The following is a 19920-nucleotide window of genomic DNA, read 5'->3' on the forward strand; positions in this document are numbered from 1 at the left end:
CGCATGGTTGCAGATGCCTCGTACTCGTTCCACTGGTGCGGCTGGTGATGATGATGACCTTCCACCGCCACCACCACCCACACCAATGGAATTGATGGCAATTCTTGCGGAAGGATAGCGTGCTATGGCTGAGGCTCGCCACACGATTGCAAATCGTGATGGTCGTGGTGCACGCCAAGGACTGAAACCAAATCAATACAGTGACTTCAAGGATTTCCTTAACACGAAACCCTCGATCTTCAAGGAGGCTGAGGAGCCCCTACAAGTTGATGAGTGGTTGAACACTCTAGAGCAGAAGTTCCATCTGCTTCGCTTGACTGAGGTGCTGAAGACTGAGTATGCATCTCACCAACTACATGGGTCAGCTGGTATTTGGTGGAGTCATCATCGGTCCACTATGCCCGCTAATGCCCAAATCACTTGGGATCAGTTCAAGTATGCTTTCAGGGGAAATTATATTCCTCCTAGTCTCATGGCAATCAAGCATACAGAGTTCATGAAGCTGACCTAGGGGAATAAGAGCTTGAATGAATACCTGCAGGCTTTCAATAACCTTGCAAGGTATGCTACTGAGTTTGTTGACACTGATGCCAAGAAGATCGCTAGTTTCAAGCGGGGACTTAGCCCCAAATTGATGAAGACCATGGGAAATTGCAAGTATGCTCATTTTAATGAGTTTGTAAGTGATGCCCTATCGCAAGAGAACAACAATGCTGTATATGCTGCTTCGAAGAATCGTAAGAGGGCCTATGAAGCGGATGCCTCACAATCCAAGGCTCTAGTCACACAGAGGGCTTCGTTCCATCCTCCAGCATCAGCCACTAAGTTTCGCCCACCGCTGAAGAAAAATCCAGGCAAGACTGGGTTTCACAAGGCGTTTACAGTTGCTCTTCCCAAGGGCACTACCAGTCAAGGCAGTTCCAATGTGCCACCAAGTAACATGCCATGCTGGAACTGCAACAAGACCGGTCACTGGGCAAGGAAGTGTCCTTACCCTAAGAAGAATAACTACCAAGGTGGCCATCAGGGGAGGTGAACCACACTAATATTACTGATATTCCTTCAAGAAAGGTAGTAACTGCTAGTAAGTTTCTGGTTGATCAACACCCCACAGTTGTACTATTTGATTCGGGTGCTTCGCATTCTTTTATTAGTCCCGCATTTGCATCCAAGTTTATGCAGAAAACATACACTGTTGAGGGTGAGGGTTATTGTATTAGGGCTGCCAGTGGTACTATCCCAACCAAGCTTGTAGTTGGGGACATACAATTTGAGATAGAGGGGCGAAGTTATCAGGTTGATCTGGTAGTTTTGCCGGGGCTGGGTATCGATGTGATATTGGGAATGAACTGGATGAGCAGTCATGCAGTGCTTATTGATACATCAACTAGAGTAGTCATGCTTAGAGATCCTGGTAATCAGGAGGGTTTTCTAGTATAGCTACCAAGGGACATCAATCTTTCTTGTATGGCTAATGCGGTGCAAGCAAAGTCTATGGCAGATATCCCTATCGTGTGTGAGTTTTCGGATGTTTTTCCCGATGATTTGCCTGGATTGCCCTCGGATCGAGACGTGGAGTTCAAGATAGAGTTGCTACCTGGTACAGCGCCCATCTCTAGAAGGCCTTATAGGATGCCTCCCAATGAACTAGCCGAACTTAAGACCCAGTTGAATGAACTTCTAAAGAAAGGCCATATTCGTCCTAGTTCATCTCCGTGGGGGTGCCCAGCTATCTTTGTAAAGAAGAAGGAGCAATCACTATGCATGTGTGTAGATTATAGACCCTTGAATGCAGTTATAATCAAGAATAAGTACCCTCTACCATGCATAGATATCTTATTTGATCAGTTGTCTAAAGCAAAAGTATTTTCCAAGATTGATTTGAGATCTGGTTATCATCAAATTAAAATTCGGCCTGAGGATGTTCCAAAAACTGCATTCTCTACAAGATATGGTCTGTATGAGTATCTTGTTATGTCTTTTGGATTGACCAATGCCCCCGCACATTTTATGTATCTGATGAATTCGGTGTTTATGCCCCAGTTGGACAAATTTGTGGTGGTATTTATAGATGATATCCTAGTTTATTCAGAGAACGAAGAAGACCATGTTGAACATTTGCGAGTGGTTCTCACTAGATTGCGAGAACACCAACTTTATGCAAAGTTCAGCAAATGTGAATTCTGGCTTCGTGAGATACCTTTTCTTGGACACGTGTTGTCCGATGGTGGAATTATGGTTGATCCCACCAAGGTGCAAGAAGTGTTGAACTGGAAGGCTCCAATCTCGGTGCACGAGGTTTGGAGTTTTCTAGGGTTGCTGGCTATTATCATCGCTTCATCCTAGATTTCTCTAAAATAGCCAAGCCTATGACTCGGTTGCTACAAAAAGACATGAAGTTTGTCTAGACTTCTGAGTGTGATGCGGCTTTCCACACCCTGCAAACTCTTCTAACATCAGCTCCGGTTTTGGCACAACCGGATATTGAGAAACCTTTCGATGTGTTTTGCGATGCATCAGGTATAGGTTTAGGAGGTGTTCTTATGCAAGAGGGTAGAGTCATTGCTTATACCTCTCGCCAACTTCGGAAGCATGAGGTGAACTATCCGACGCATGATTTGGATCTCACTGCAGTTGTTCATGCTTTGAAGGCCTGGAGACATTATTTACTCAGCAATGTGTGCAACATCTACACTAATCATAAAAGTCTTAAGTACATCTTCACTCAACTAGAGTTGAATATGCGTCAGAGAAGATGGCTCGAGTTGATTAAGGATTATAACCTCCAAGTGCACTATCACCCTGGCAAGGCAAACATCGTCGTGGATGCCTTAAGCAGGAAATCTCATTGCCACTCTTTGATTGAAAGTGACATCCATTTGTCAAAACTCCTTCATCCTGTAGTCCTTTACAACATCACTGTCAGTTGTACTCTACAGAGTCAAATTATCGAGCTACAGAAGACAGATTCAGGGGTGTTCCACATCAAGCACAAGATGAAAGAGCAAGAAACCAAACATTTTCGGGTGGACGAGAATGACATGTTATGGTTCAAGGATAGGTTGGTGGTTCCGAAGGATAGAGAACTTAGAAATCAAATCATATCCGAAGCCTATTCCTCTAAATTATCTATTCATCCTGGTAGTAGCAAAATGTATCTTGATTTGAAGCCTCGCTTTTGGTGGACCAAAATGAAGAAAGAGATAGCTGCTTATGTGGCTAGGTGTGACACTTGTTGTCGAGTCAAAGCTATGCACATGAAAGCTGGTTTACTTCAGCCACTCTCTATTCTAGGTTGGAAATGGGAGGAGATAAGTATGGATTTTATAGTTGGACTCCCTACTACTCAGAGGAATTTTAACTCCATTTGGGTGATTATAGACCATCTAACTAAGTCTACACACTTCATTCCTGTCCGCATAGATTTCCGCCCAACTGACTATGCGGAGTTGTACTTTAATCAGATAGTCCGACTTCATGGGATACCTCGCACTATTGTCTCTGATAGAGGACCACAGTTCACTGCTCACTTTTGGGAGCACTTACACGGATTATTAGGAACTAAGTTAGTAAGAAGTTCTGCTTATCATCCTCAAACCAATGGACAAACTAAACGAGTGAATCAAATCTTAGAAGATATGTTGAGAGCATGTGTCATCTCGGCTAAGGGTTCATGGGAAAAGTGGTTGCCCCTAGCTGAATTCTCGTACAATAATAGTTATCAAGAGAGTATCAAGATGGCACTGTTTGAAGCTTTGTATGGCCGGAAGTGTAGAACCCCGTTGAATTGGGTAGAAGCCGGTGAAAGGAGATATTATGGAATTGATTTTGTTCAAGAAGCCGAAGAACAAGTCCATACTATCCAAACCCATATGGCCGCAGCTCAAGCTAGGCAAAAAAGTTATGTTGATCGACGTAGAAAACCTATTGAGTTCGAAGTTGGAGACTTCGTTTATCTAAAAGTCTCACCCATGAAGAGTGTCCAACGCTTTGGTGTGAAGCGAAAGCTTGCACCGAGATATGTTGGTCCGTTTGAAATCATTGGACAAAGTGGTAAGGTAGCATACAAGATCCAATTACCTCCTGAGATGAGTGCTATCTTCAATGTCTTTCATGTATCCCAATTGAAGAAATGTCTTCGCGTCCCTGAAGAGAGAGTTCCGCTGGGGATATCGAGTTAAAATCTGATTTGACCTTTGAAGAAAAGCCGGTCCGAGTGATTGACACTCGTGAGCGAGTGACTCAGAGTCAGGTGGTCAAGTTTTACAAAGTCATGTGGAGTAATCAGGGTAGTGAACACGATGCAACATGGGAAAGAGAAGATTATTTGAGGGGAGGTTATAAGGAATTATATCAACAATGGTATGCTTGTCAAATCTCGGGATGAGATTTTTATAAGGGGGAAGGCTGTAACACCCCAGGTGTTTGGCTTCCACATTTGCACTTGCATTTCATGAACATGAGCATCATTCATCCATTCATGAGTTTATATTGCATGAAACATGTTTTCGAAACATTGCAACATATTGTTATATTTCATGTGTGTTGTTTTTATGAAATGAATAGTGTGCAACACCCAAGTGCAACATGTGCAACTCACTTTAGTGAAACATGGTTAGTTAGTACTATGCAACAAAATCATGAAACATGTGAAACATGACTATGAAACAAAGGTAACATTTCATTGGTTTTTCCTTGTTTCAGTACATGCAATACTTGATTTTTGTGTGACCAATGTGTGGTGTGGCTAATAATCCTCTTAAGTAACTTAGTTATACTAAGAATGTCATTTGGAACATTGTTCATGTTGACCATGTTGTCTAATTGTGATTTCAAATAGTGGTTTGACTTGTTTTGACCCCTAAACTCTTTTGTTTGACTGTTTAAAAAGTACAACTTAGAGTGTTTGCATGTCTAAGAAATCTAAAGCAAAGTTGTAGCAAATTTTATAAGGAACAAACTTTGTTTAGAAGCCAAGTCATGAAAATGTGCACAACATGCTCAAAAAGGGCCCACAAGTCAGTGTTGAGGGCTGATTCAACACTTAGAAAATTTTCTAAGTCTAAATTGCAATTTTAGTTTGATTGAGCTGACTTTGGCTTGATATAACTCATGATCCATTGAGAATTAGCTGATGATTTCTAAAACATTGTTGTAGCCCTATCATAGCTCTACAACTTTCATGTACATGGTTTTCGCTAATGATCAATGGCATAGTCATTTCAACACGATGAAGATACACTGTCAGGCTTGGATTGGAACTCTGAATTGGAGCTACAGTAACTGACCGGTTTCAGAAAACAAACGCCGCGTGGAGGCCACCCGTCACTGGCCGCCTGACTACGCAGGCCACGCGCCGTGGCCGTCCTGGCGCCGTTGTCCACTGCTTGAACCCGTGCCCTTCTGCCCGACCAACTCGCAATTCCATTTCTTGCTTTCCTTCGCTTCCCACCACAGCCGAAGCGCAGCACCGCCTGCCATTGCTGCCGAGCGAGCTCCATCATCGCCTAGCTCACTCGCCACTGCAAAATCGACACCTCCATCTTGCCCGAAGCTCCGCCATGTCCTCCTCTACCTCGTCGACCTTCTAGCCGAGCCAGCCGAACCATAAGTGAGGGCCATTGGCCATTTTTCCGACGCCGTCGCCATGGCCGTACCTCGCCGGAGCGGAGCTCACCGTGGCCAACCACCATCAGAGTCCTCTCGTCCTCCCTTTTCTTCTTGGTTAGATCCGTGGTGACCTCGTGAAGCTTGTACCGAGCTTGGAAGAGGCATTGGGGGCTCGCCGTCGTCAGTACCCCACACCGGAGCTCTAACGTGCCGCCTTGGCCGACGACGAGCTATCTCCGATTAGCTCTAGGTCTTGCCGGTAGCATCATTCGACGCGGCTCGTCACGTAGATCATGTAGGTGCCGACCATCTCGCCGAATCCTCACCGTCGGCGAGCTAGGCCGCTGCCGCGTCGTCGCAAGCACCGTCCCCTGTTTCCTTTCGCTGACCGGTGGGGTTGGCTGACACGCGGGTCCCACGCGTCAGTGACCGTATAGCTGTAGGATAATTCAAATTTGTAGATTTGAATGCTATTTTGTGAATTGTGTATCTCCAAATTGGTAGACCCAAATGGTGTGATTCCAATTTTGTTAGGATCATAGGGAAGTCTAGTATTTAGGAAAAATATGACATGAACACTTGAAGTGGAAATTTTGGATGAATTAAATAGGAACTTGAAATGTGTTTTTAAATGCATGCAAATTTGTTTAAATTATATCTTGAGTTTTTGTGCTCCAAAAATTATGAAATTTTGTGGGTAAGCTATTCTTGCTTAGTAGAAGCTCTGGTAAAAAGTTGAGAGTCATTGCATGTATGGTTTTTGAGTTATAGATTTTCATTTTATCATTGTTTGATACTTGTGTGAATTTTTGTAAATTATCTAGGAATCCTATGACCATGAAATTTTGTGGAGAGTATCCTAGTACCTAAAGGATGCTAGGAAAAATATAAAATCTGTTGCTTGACACTTTTCACTAAGGTTTCCTAATTATGTCATTTTAAGCCATTATGCCTTATCATTTTTGTGTAGGCTATTATACTTGCTCAAATGGTGTGAAATTTTTATAGTGGTCTACTTAGAGCATGTAGTAGCTACTATAATTTTGGTAGATTTAATGGGGTAGTTTTCATATATGTTTACCATTTCCCCTAATTAATTAAATAAATTAAGAAAGGTATTAAAAGAAATGATTTGGTGAGGAACACCTTACTTTATGGTGTTCTTGTGATATGTGTAATGAGGGAGTAAAGTTAGTTTTGTCCAATTATGTGTTTGCAACATAAGTTAATAATTATTTCGCTTGCATTATGTCCTTCTAGACAGTTCTGGGGACATTACAAAGTTCCCCATGATAATTTGGTTTGCTGTGAATGTGGTGAATACAAAAGTTGTAGATAACTTATGTATCTAGCTCCTGTCAAGATTTGGTGGCATTTGGCCTAGTAGTTTAGGAGTTACAGTCGTTTAAAGTTAGATCACAGTTTTACCTGCTCTCTGTCTTGTGAAGACAGATTTCTGTTGATTAAAGAATTTGACCTGGTAAAGGTTGGAATCATGCTTTGAGGTCTGGAAATGAATTGTAGACAATTTCTTAAGCTTTTCAAATTGTCTTGTTGCATGTCATTTGGATTTCTAAATCTCCAGTTATGACCAGTTTACTGCACCACTATATAGTTCCTATTTTGCTGAAATACAAATGCTTGTGTGTATGCTTTGTTGCAATGTTCTTGTTGATTGTTTAGGGGCTAGCCTAACTTGAGAACATGCTTAGGTGCAGGTGCTAGGTCCTTAACTGAGGATGAGCAATTATATATTAGGTTGTATAAACTTGGTAAGTTAAAGTGATTTGAATAGAGCTTAAGTTGGAATATGCAGACTGCAGTGAGCATGTGCGTTCCCCGAGCATCCCTGACTTCATTCATGTGCATCCATGATATTTATCTTGCGCATTCATGCAATAGGTGTGCTGGAGGGAGTGACGCTACTGGAGTTCGTGGGAGCCAACCAGGAGGAGGAGCCCGAGGTGCAGGAAATCGACGAAGCAGCCGCCGAGGAGGAGTTGCCCGAGTGCCCCGACCACCGTCCGTCCTCTTTCCTAAAAGGCAAGCCCCAGAGCATATTAAGCCTCCCATGTTTTTACAAATACATTGCGTATCTTTTATTCGTTGATGATGCATTAAGTATAGGAATTGGTTGGAACCAATTGTTGCATTATATATCCATCCTTGTCCAGATATCGCACTGGAATCCTATTTAAGTTCAGGAACGGGTTAAATGCTTAGCCATGCTTAGTGCGGTAGAAGTCAGGTGATTTCCTGTCACCTGCGAGCTTTAGGATGAGGTGGATCATGGTTGGCTATATTTGTTATCGTGGAAAAGAACCATGTTAATAATGAATTAAGACCAGGCAGAGTCTTGTGTAGGTTTGGACATAGTGACTCCGTCTGTGTCGTTTAAGGACCGATACGCTGTACGTCCTTATGTCATGTTGAACGCAGCCTAACACTTAGCTGGCCGGATAAGTCGTTCCGACCGCGAAGCTGAGTAGCTCAACTCAGGCCGGGAACCGTGGGGGTTGGATGCATTTTGGAGGTAGTAAGGATGTGCGGAGAGCCATTGGCACAAGTCCAAGGGGAGTCAAGTGCTTAAAATCCTGCACTTCCTGGCAGAGTGGTTCTCTAAGAATGCAGGTCAGCCCGGACCCGCGTCTTTTCTTTTATCTTTCTCCTGAGTTGTACCAAAGGTGACTCGTTTGCGACCCTGACGGGGGAAGCAGGGTTTGTGTTTAGGAATAACCCTCCAGCTGGATAGGAAACGATTTGAATCGCCGTCTCTCCCGGATAGTGAGAACTTGACTGAGCAGTGGCAACATAGATTCAATTAATTTAATGATATGGTTAAATGGATGATGATGATAATGTTGCCACGATTTATACCTGATATGGTTATTAATGTTTACATCTTAATCAAATGGTTGCTTAGGATAGGTGCTAATATAGATGATAGGTTAATGGCTAAAAGTCACTTATGCTTTTCCGCAAAAAGAAAGTGTTAGCTAGATCCACTAAAGTAAGCTATGCATAATCCTTGGTGTCATTTGTTTTGGTTTCCGACGGGTAAGTCTAGCTGAGTACATTCTCGTACTCAGGGTTTATTCCCTCTTGTTGCAGATGACCTTCTATATCAGGGATTCTGTAAGTACTGTCTCCACCCGGCGGGTGATGAAGACTAGATCATGGGCATGATCTCTGTTTCTCTTATCTGAATGCTTTTGCGGGTTGTGATCAGTGAACCAGTATTTGTATTTGAACTTGGGTGTGTAAGTCAAACTATTTGCTTCCACGTACTTTACAACACTTGTTTTGTAATAACGATGACTCTGAGGTGATGTAATCTATTTGCAAACCATCTGCAAAATGTTGTAACGTACAATATGTTATGTTGAATTACTGTGATCTTGGTTGTATGCAAGTTGGTTTGAAATCCTTCGAGGTTTCAGTTGACTACCGGGTTTATATGGGCTCAAGTGCGAGAATTTGATTGTTTCGGTGATTGTTTTTGTACTTGTGCTCTTATAAATTGGTCGGTTCTATGACAGATTAATGCGGCGGTTACCCACAGCCTGAGGTATCGGAGCACAATTTGAGATGATCGAGAGTCATTGCTACTTTGCATGGATCGGGGATCGTAAGCAACTAAAAATTTGCATCACTAAACAAGAAAAGTTTTGGAATAAAACCTAACTTGACTACTAAGGTTGCCACTTGTTATGGTTACGTAATTCTTTTCTATCTTAGAGCTAATCCTACCCTTTTCTACATGAGTTGAGTTTTACAAATCAATTGTTTTACTTCCCCTATTCTATAATCGCTAGATGGAGTTGGGATGTTTGGTGATGGCTAACCATGGGAGAACATCAAAGGTTTTCTAGCCTTGCTCAAAGAGGTGACGTGGAGAGACAACAACTCATATCACCCAGAGTATGCAGTTTATGCCCCAAGAGTTGGCCATGGAATGATTAACTACACCTTCAAGGTCCGTATACCAAGTCACCTTTGTGACCCGGGATAGGAGTTTGATCGCCTTGCTTGGGGAAAGGGTACTTCAATCGACATGGCAATTCAAGCCATGGCCTATCATGCTATTGCTATGTTGAGGGAGGCACTTGTTACCCTAAGCAAGAAGCTATTCCAAAAGTTCCCAAAAAGGACAGAAATGAATGGAGTTTTCAAGTTCTCTATGTAGATTGAACCTAGTACTCTATACGAGAAGAGGATGATGGAATTGGAAATGTGCCAGGGGCACATGATCCATTGTATGGAAGCTGAGCTTTGGGCTACTCCCGCAAGGTTTGTTGGCTTGCAGCATCGAGTGGAACCATATGTGAGGATGACTACAGTGCCACCTACCGTTCTCTATTATCCTCAAGGGGATGATGCCACAGTATATGAAGTGACTGAGTATCCTTACGCCTAGAAGATCATGGAGTTAGGGTCCCTCAAAGCTTAGTGCAACCCTCAAGGATATCTATGGGAGTGCTTGTCAGGCATATGTCCTACACCACCAGTACACCAGACGATTTACTTAGAGACACCCAAATCATCTTCTTCATCCGAAGCCCCATGATGTGATGGTAACCTAGCGACGTACCTGCTCCTGACCAATCATTTCCCAATAGACTTCCAAAGGCCACCGTACAACTCACCCGTTCCATCAATGAACCTATCACCTTCTAAAGACTTGAGTGGTGTTTGATCTAAGCGATGATGAGTTGTTGCAAGCTTGACTCACCCTATCTTCAAAACTTTTATGTACTGTTAGCTTATTGTAATGCTATGAGACTTGAGAGTACACTTTTGTAAGAACTAAAAACGACATGTGTGCTTCGACTGCTTGTTCCTAGTATGCATAGAAGCATATGCAAGTGCACTCATGTCATATGTCCTAATGGTTTGTGTGTAAGCTGAGACTTGGATGGCAATCTTAAGTTGGTGTTTAGTTGTGGCCTATGTCACTCCTTGTCATGATATGTGTGGAATATGATTATCCATTTAAGCATGTTGAAGTTCTGTTCCTCCGTGAATGCATATTTCCTATCCAACCCTTTTTGTCTCATCTTGTCTGAAACATGTCTAACGATGTGTCTATGGTAGGATGGTTGACACTCAAGGTTCTGCATCTTGGATGATAGTAGGAGGGGGTGGAGGTAAGCAGCACATTCCACAACCACTGCCACAGCCAGGAGGGCAAGTGCCAACCTAGATGGATATACTTCAGAGGGACGAAGCCTATCGTCAGGCAACTCAGCAAGGGGTGGGAAGAATGCTATAGCTATTGGAGAACATGCAAGCCAATCAGCATGGAGCTCAACCACCACTGCTTTGTTTGTATCATGGTTTCATACGAAACAACCCATCCATCTTTTTTGGAGCTAAGGATCCGATGGTAGCTAATCATTGGCTGAAACCTATGGAGCAGAAGTTCACTCTTGTCTAGTGTGATGATAATGAGAAGGTCCATGTTGTCGCGCACCAGCTTTAGGAAGCCACTACAATTGGTGGCATGACTATTGGACTCATTTGCAGCCAAATGCACAGCTCACTTGGCAACAGTTCAAGGAGGCATTCCATGGGTTCTTCATACCCGAGGGAGCCATGGTCATCAAGGCTACCGAGTTTCGCAACTTGGTTCAAGGAGAAATGTCAATAGTGGAGTACACTCATAAGTTCAATGAGCTAGTGCAATATGTTCCAAATGAGGTTGCTACCGACAAGACCAAGAAAGTGAGGTATGAGCATGGTCTTAACCTAATGATGTAGGACAATTTATGCAACATACTGACTCCAACTTCCAATGTGATGGTGAATGCTATGATCAAGGCAGAGACCAAGAAGAAGGCGATGGACAAGGATAGCCACAAGAGAGGACCATGCAACACCAGCTATGGACAAGGTTTGTCAGTCAGGCAGAAGACCAGCCGAACCCCACCAAGAATTCAAGGCTATGTAGCACCGTGTCCTATGTGGATACAACCACATTCACCCTAGCAGCGCCAGTAGCAAACACCCAAGCAATTGGCCAGAGCAACCAGAGCATGTTTTGAGTGTGGTGGTTTTGGCCACTTGGCTCGTGAATTCCCATCCAAGCAACAGCTACAAGCCGCACCTCAAGCCATAGCTCCCAAGTGCACCGACAATGTGCCCAAGAATAAGGCATAGCTACACTTCATGACCATAGAGCAAGCTCAAGTGGATGATGGTGTGATCATTAGTATGTTACCCATCAACTCCATTTTAGCTCGACTGTTGTTTGATTTCGGTGCATCTCATTCATTCATGAGGGTTTTGCCCGGGATATTAAGTTTCCAACTATGGAGTTTGGGAGGGGATTTTAGATTAGTGCCCCTGGAATCATGCACGAGTCTAACCAAATAGTTAGTTGAGCTTGGATTGAGATAGGAGGTTTGGAGTTCCTAGCCAACCTAATTGTTCTCAAGCTAGGGAATGATGTGGATGTTATTTTGGGAATGAAATGGATGGTTAAATATCAATGTGTCATTCGATGTGTACCTAGATCCATAGAGATCCACCACCCTTTAGGAAAGTCAGTTACCCTTTATGCTTCTCAAAGTCAATAGGTTGCTCTGAATAGTTTGAGAACCAAAACCAATGTGTCAAAATGTGTTGAGCTAGTACCATTCGTATGTGAGTTTCTCGATGTGTTTACGGAAGAGTTAACGGGAACGCCCCCAAAGAGAGATGTAGAATTTCTCATATAATTAGAAACTAGAACCGCACTAGTGTCTAAACCTCCATACAAAATGGCACCCTCGAGTTGGAAGAGATGAAGAAACAATTGACGAGTTTGTTGGAGAAGGGTTACATTAGACCTAGTTCTTCTTTGTGGGGATGTCCATCCTTGTTTGTGACCAAGAAGGACAATAGTCTAAGAATGGTAATAGACTACCAACCACTCAACGTGAGGACCATTAAGAACAAGTACCCACTCCTGAGAATTGATATTTTGTTTGACCAACTCAATGGAGCCAAATTCTTCTCCAAGATCGATTTGAGGTTGGGATACCATCAAATTTAAATCCAAGAAGGGGATATACCAAAGACTACATTTTCTATGTGGTATGGTTCCTATGAGTACATAGTCATGTCCTTTGGATTGACTAATGCCCCATCATACTTCATGTATCTCATGAATTCCATCTTCTTTGAAGAATTAGATGTGTTCGTGATTATCTGCATCGATAATATCTTAGTATATTCAAAAAATAAAGATGATCATGTGAAACACTTGAGAGTTCTGTTACAAAAGCTAAGAGAGCACAAATTGTATGCTAAGTTTAGCAAGTGTGAGTTTTTTCTCAACGAGGTTTCCATTTTAGGACATATCTTATCTCATAATGGAATCTCCGTGGACCCAAGTAAGATCAAGGATGTTGTGGAATGGGTTACTCCCACTATGGTGAAGGAAGTTTGAGGCTTTCTTGGATTGGTGGGCTACTACCGCCGATTCATGCTAGACTTCTCTAAGATTGCAAAGCCCTTGACTGAACTCACTAAGAAAGATGAACCGTATGTTTGGATGGAAGAAAGAGAGGAAGATTTCTAGATTCTAAAGCAAAATCTAGTTACAGCTCCTGTGCTAGTCCTACCCAACATCACTAAACCGTTTGAAGTATATTGTGGTGCATCCAATGTTGGATTGGGTTGTGTGCTTATTAGGAAGGGCATGTCATAGCATATGTAGCTAGACAGTTGAAGCCTTCAGAAATGAACTATCCTACTCATGATCTTGAGTTAGCAGCGGTAGTTCACGCGCTGAAAATCTAGAGACATTACTTGTTTGGTTAGTCCTGCACCATTTATACTAACCACAAGAGCTTGAGATACTTTCTTACCTAGTCAGAGCTTAATATGAGGCAAACGAGGTGGTTGGAGTTCATCAAGGATTATGATTTGAATATCCAATACCACCCAGGAAAGGCGAATGTAGTAGCTGATGCCTTAAGTAGAAAGGCCAATTGTGGTTGTACCCTGATGGAGAGAAATATGGACTCACTATGTCGGGATATGCATGGGATGAATGTATCCCAAGTAGCTGAGGTTCCTTGTCCATGTTACAAGTGACTTCTCATTTGTTACGGGACATTAAGGTGGGACAACAACTTGATGAAGATCTAGTTATAATTAAAGAGAAGACAGACGATCCATAGTATACGAGTTTTCGGTTGGACCACTCAAATACCTTGTGGTTTGGAAAAAGACTTGTAGTACCTAACCAGAAGCATCTAAAGAAGCAGATCCTAGATGAAGCTCTTGAGTCACTTTTCTTTGTCCACACTTGAAGTAACAAGATGTATAGAGATGTGAAGAAAAGATTTTGGTGGAAGGGTTTGAAATAGGATATTACAAGTTTTGTAGCCGAGTGCGATGTTTGTTGTAGAGTGAAGGTAGAGCATCTCAAACCAGCCGGAACTCTCCAACCTTTGACCATACCAGCTTGGAAATGGGAAGACATTACCATGGACTTTATCTCTGGTTTACCGAAGACATCGAGTGGATATGATTCCATTTGGGTGATTGTTGACCGACTCACATAGTCAGCACACTTTTTACCAATCAAGGTCACTTATCCAGTTTCCAAGTATGCATAATTGTATCTAGCTTGGATTATTTGTTTGCATGGAGTTCCCCAAAACAATAGTTTTAGATAGAGGTCTGAAATTCACCTCTCAATTTTGGGATGAGTTGCATAAGGCAATGGGAACAACATTGTTGTTTAGCACAGCATATCACCCATAGACTGGAGGTCAAATAGAGAGAGTTAACAGAATTTTGGAGGATATGTTGTGAGCTTGTACCCTAATATATAGCTCTAGTTGGGACACTTGTTTATCATTTGCCCAATTTGCCTACAACAATAGCTATCAGGCCAGTATCAACATGAGTCCATATGAAGCTCTATATGGCAGAGATTGTAGGACACCACTCTGATGAGGACATCGCCACGCTGGACACACCGACGCCATGGTCTTCCCCAAGTTGCAATTCGTTCCCAACTCAGCTGCCACGTCACCCTCGGATTCAGCAGACACGTCGTCACTGTTTCGGTCATAACTTTCTCATACGACATTGAAATGGGCCGTTCTTGGATGCGTTGGAAAGGGGACGACGACGACGTCGTTTTGGATCTGGTCCCAGCTCCAGAAGGTTCATGGATCATTCTGTGTGACCACGGCAAGGTGCTGCATCACCTATTTGGGCCAACTTGGCCATGTATCATGTCGGGCCTTAAGCCCAAGTTGTGGGCGCCCAACCCCTGGCCGTCCCCAACCCTAGGTCGAGTCTTAGACTATAAACACAGCCGCCGCTGCTGCTACACAATTGGGTTTTGTTTAGAGTTTAGTTTTCCATCGAGAAACTGAATCGTTCATTGTAACTGTGGTGACAAATCCTTTTACAGTGATCCAGGGCCCCCGTTCTTGATCTCCTCCACTGTGTCGATTAGTCCTTTGGAACCGAGTTCTTGAATCCTCTATTGATATTCGCATCATTCATATTTGCAATTTCAGATTGCGTGTTTTACCTTCTTGCTTGTGCTCTTCGATTCGCTTGCAGGAAAAGCCTTCTTGGTGAGGTCAATCAAGTTGTGCTTGGTTGATAACCAATGGAGCAGTGGTGTAACGGTTGCAGGGTTCGAATTGCGTCTGATTTGAAGCCGGATTGCCAACGTCGAGATCTCCACAAATCGAACTTACCGGCTACCTCTCGGAAGATCGGGCCTGTACTCATCAATTGGTATCAGAAATTTCAGGTTTACCGCGAGGTATAATCTCGTTTGCCTTAGATTCATATTTGTTCATTACCTAGAGTCCACAAAAAGCCCAAAAATATTTCAATTTCCGCTGTCCTATCGCCCTTTGTGCCTTTGCAATTTCGTTTCAGATTCGTGTTGTTGAGTTTGTGTCCATGGTCGAGTCTTGTTGCTGGTTTAGGATTGTGTTCGTGGTCGTAGTTCAATCGCCCGTTGCTGTGATTTTTGTTTTCCGCCGCTATCCCATCCTCCGTTCCCAAACAACAAGTCAAAGCCACCACATTACTCGACTTGCCCCGCTAGCCGCCTTGAGTAACTTCTCGCCGCCGCGCAAACCCTAGATAGGTTGCCAGCCGCTCTTATTTTGCCTGCATCGCAGCCCTCCTTACATCATCAGGCGAATACCTACTGCTGTTAGTCACAGTGACGATCCTGTGATCGGTGATAGAGTTTAGGGACACTTTGCCCTAACTGCCGCCGCCGTGTTGTGCCTCCCGGAAAACATACTTTGAGATACCTTCGGTAAAACAGGCATAACTTTTTGCTCGTTTATCAGAAAAATCTGAAATTTTTTCAGCAGCTTCTTGACACCATTTGGACCTGACCCAAACTCGGCTACGCCCTGTTTGGTTTCATCAGAATTGCCAAAAAAATTCGGGAAAATATAGAAAAAAAAATTATCAAAGTTTTTGCACGCTTGTCAGAGAACGTGCTGAATTTCTGTAGACCACATCCCACCTCAGTTGTAGGTGCCAATTTTTGTGGTTGCATCTTTTGTGATCCTTGTTCAGAGAAAAGTATAAAAAAAATAGTACAAAAAAAAATTTGTTTCCTACTAGTGCCTTTTGGAAAAATCCGGGAAAAAATTCAGGAAAAAGGAGAAATCCTGGCTATTTGCTTGTTCTGTGAGTTCTTTTGATCGTCCTTTGTTTTCACCTTGTTGTGCTACGTCTCGACACGTCTTAGCCAGCACCTGTGATTTGTACTTTGGATCCAGATTGAACAATCGTTACTCTGCACTCGTTAATTGCTAATCCTTGCTGTCATATTGTGTGCCTATCCATAGCTCCACATATTCTTCTGTCAGCACAGGTTCATCTTGCAACTGTTACCCACGCTCAACAACAGATTGTTTCGCCACTTTGGTTTTGCTCCTGTTTGGCGTTGGTAAGAATACAGGCAAGACGGTGGTAAGCCACTTGTGATTTTGCATTCCACTTTCACCACCATCACCACCACCACCACTTGTTTCCTTTTAGTTGATAGGGATAATACCTTGGTGTTGTCTTTTTCTACCTTCTAACCATGGCAGGAACTCCGACGGACTTCAATGAGTGCGTGTCCAAGGGCGAGCTTGCAACGTTCATGACTGAACAACGCAATCTTATGACCAAGCTGACGCGCAACGTGAACAATCTGGTCACCCGCATTGAACAGCTTGAGCAACGCCCTCCACCTTATCGTGTTGATGATGAAGATATGGATGCTTTTGGTGATGAAGATGCGTATGCTGACGGTGGTGCCCGTCGCCGCCTCAACTTCAATCGTCGCGGTATGGCAGGTAATAATCATGGTAATAATGATCCTTTTGCTAAAATTAAATTTAGTCTACCTCCTTTTGCTGGTAATGTTGATCCAGAGGCATATTTAGATTGGGAGCTTGCTGTTCAACAAAAATTTGATTCTCATAATGTTCCTGCTGAGCATAGAGTTAGACTTGCTACTAGTGAGTTTACTAATTTTGCTTTGTTCTAGTGGAGTGATCTTTGCAATGCCAATAATGCTGCTACTGTGCCACAAACTTGGAATGTTTTAAAGCAACGTATGACATCTCGTTTTGTTCCTCCTTATTACCAACGTGATTTACGTTTGAAACTACAAACTTTAAAACAAGGTGATAAAGGAGTAGAAGCATACTATCAACAATTGCTTATTGGTTTAGCACGTTGTGGTATAAATGAAGATGATCATGATGCTAGTGCTGGATTTTTTGGTGGTTTAAACCATGATATACAGAACATACTTGATTACAAAGAATGGCACAATTTTTCCCAATTGTATCATCTTGCTATTAAGGCAGAACGAGAAGTATAGGGACGCAAACAACACCAGCCTTTCAGGTCTAACAATGGGAGGAATTTTCAGCAGCGTTCCGAGCCAGAGACGCCCAAGCTTCCTGTTGCACCACAGCCATCTACACCTCCATTTTCTTCCGGGGTAAGTAAATTGTCTAATGTGCAGTTTCCACAGCTGAAGAAAGGTGGCACTCCGGGTGCTTCTACTAGCTCCTCCTCGTCTAGCTCTAAAATCATTTGCCACCGATGCAAAGGCATGGGACATGTCATGAAGGAATGCCCCAGTCATCGCGCTTTCATTGCTACCGAGGATGGATATGTAAGTGCTAGTGATGTTGAAGATGATTTAGCCCTTGCTGCTAACATTGATGCAGATCCCACCGAGGGCGATCAAGACAAGGAGGCCATCACCATTGACTCCGTGGCTGCTGCCGCGGACTACCCTAGCCTTCTTGTGCAGTGTGTGTTGAGTACACATGTGGGACATGAAGAAGAGATGAAGATCCAACGCCACAATTTGTTCCACATGTATCTCATTGTGCAGGGTTGTTGTGTTCTCACTATCATTGATAGCGGGAGTTGCAACAACTTGGTGAGTTCAGATTTGGTTGACAAGCTTGGCTTGACCACACGACAACATTCGTATCCATATAAACTTCAATGGTTCAATAATAGTGGTAAGACTAAGGTAACTAAATCAGCACGCATTAGCTTTTTCACAGGCTCTTATCATGATACTGCTGATTTTGATGTTGTCCCTATGCAAGCTTGCTCCATTTTGTTAGGTCGCCCATGGGAATTTGATAATGATGCTTTACACCATGGTAGAACTAATACATACACTATCATACATAAGGACAAGAAAATTACATTGCTGCCTTTGTCTCCTACGAATATTATTAAACATGCTAATGAGATCAAAAATAAACCTCCAACAGACATTGCTAAACATAATGGGATTAAGTTAAAAGGAGGTGCTTTTCTTGCTACAACTTTTGCTACTGCTGAGTTATGTGATAATCCTGATGCACCATGTTATACTATGTTTTGTCAACCTTTTATGTCTGGTGCATTGCCTGCTGTCACTAACCTTTTGCAGGAGTTCGTTGATGATGGGATAGAGTCGAGGACGACTCCAATTCTAGAAGGAGGGGATGATGAGGACATCGCCAAGATGGAGTCGAGGACGACTCCAATTCGACAAGGGGAGGATGATGAGGACATCGCCGCGCTGGACACACCGACGCCATGGTCTTCCCCAAGTTGCAATTCGTTCCCAACTCAGCTGCCACGTCACCCTCGGATTCAGCAGACACGTCGTCACTGTTTCGGTCATAACTTTCTCATACGACATCGAAACGGGCCGTTCTTGGATGCGTTGGAAAGGGGACGACGACGCCGTCGTTTTGGATCTGGTCCCAGCTCTAGAAGGTCCGTGGATCATTCTGTGTGACCACGGCAAGGTGCTGCGTCACCTATTTGGGCCAACTTGGCCATGTATCGTGTTGAGCCTTAAGCCCAAGTTGTGGGCGCCCAACCCCTGGCCGTCCCCAACCCTAGGTTGAGTCTTAGACTATAAACACAGCCGCCGCCGCTGCTACACAATTGGGTTTTATTTAGAGTTTAGTTTTCCATCGAGAAACTAAATCGTTCATTATAACTGTGGTGACAAATCCTTTTACAGTGATCCAGGGCCCCCATTCTTGATCTCCTCCACTGTGTCGATTAGTCCTTTGGAACCGAGTTCTTGAATCCTCTATTGATATTCGCGTCATTCATATTTGCAATTTTAGATTGCGTGTTTTACCTTCTTGCTTGTGCTCTTCGATTCGCTTGCAGGAAAAGCCTTCTTGGTGAGGTCAATCAAGTTGTGCTTGGTTGATAACCAACGGAGCAGTGGTGTAACGGTTTGCAGGGTTCGAATCGCGTCTGATTTGAAGCCAGATCGCCAACGTCGAGATCTCCACAAATCGAACTTACCGGCTACCTCTCGGAAGATCGGGCCTATACTCATCACACTCATTTGGTCCAAAGTTGGAGAAAGAAGATTATATGGAAATAAGAAGGTGAATGAAGCCAAGGAAAAGGTTAAGCAAATAAAGATCACATTAGAAGCAACACAAGATAGATACAAGGCTTATGCCAATGACCATAGAATTCATGTGGAGTATAAAGTTGGAGAATATGTATATTTGAAAGTTACACCATTTAAGGGCACCCAAAGGTTTCAAGAGAAGGGAAAACTTGCCCCAAGATATATTGGTCTATTTTGGATCTATTATAACAAAGGGAAGGTTGCCTATGCACTAGCCTTGCCCGATTCACTTTTGGGAGTATACAATGTCTTCCATGTATCTCAGTTGAGGAAATGTTTGAAGGCACCCAAAGAAGAGGTCAATTTGCAAGATATTGACATCAACAAGGATTTGAGCTATGGAGAATATCCCATTGCTATCCTTGACTTTT

This window comes from Miscanthus floridulus, chromosome 1 (assembly GCF_019320115.1).
Source record: "Miscanthus floridulus cultivar M001 chromosome 1, ASM1932011v1, whole genome shotgun sequence".
Lineage (NCBI taxonomy): Eukaryota > Viridiplantae > Streptophyta > Magnoliopsida > Poales > Poaceae > Miscanthus > Miscanthus floridulus.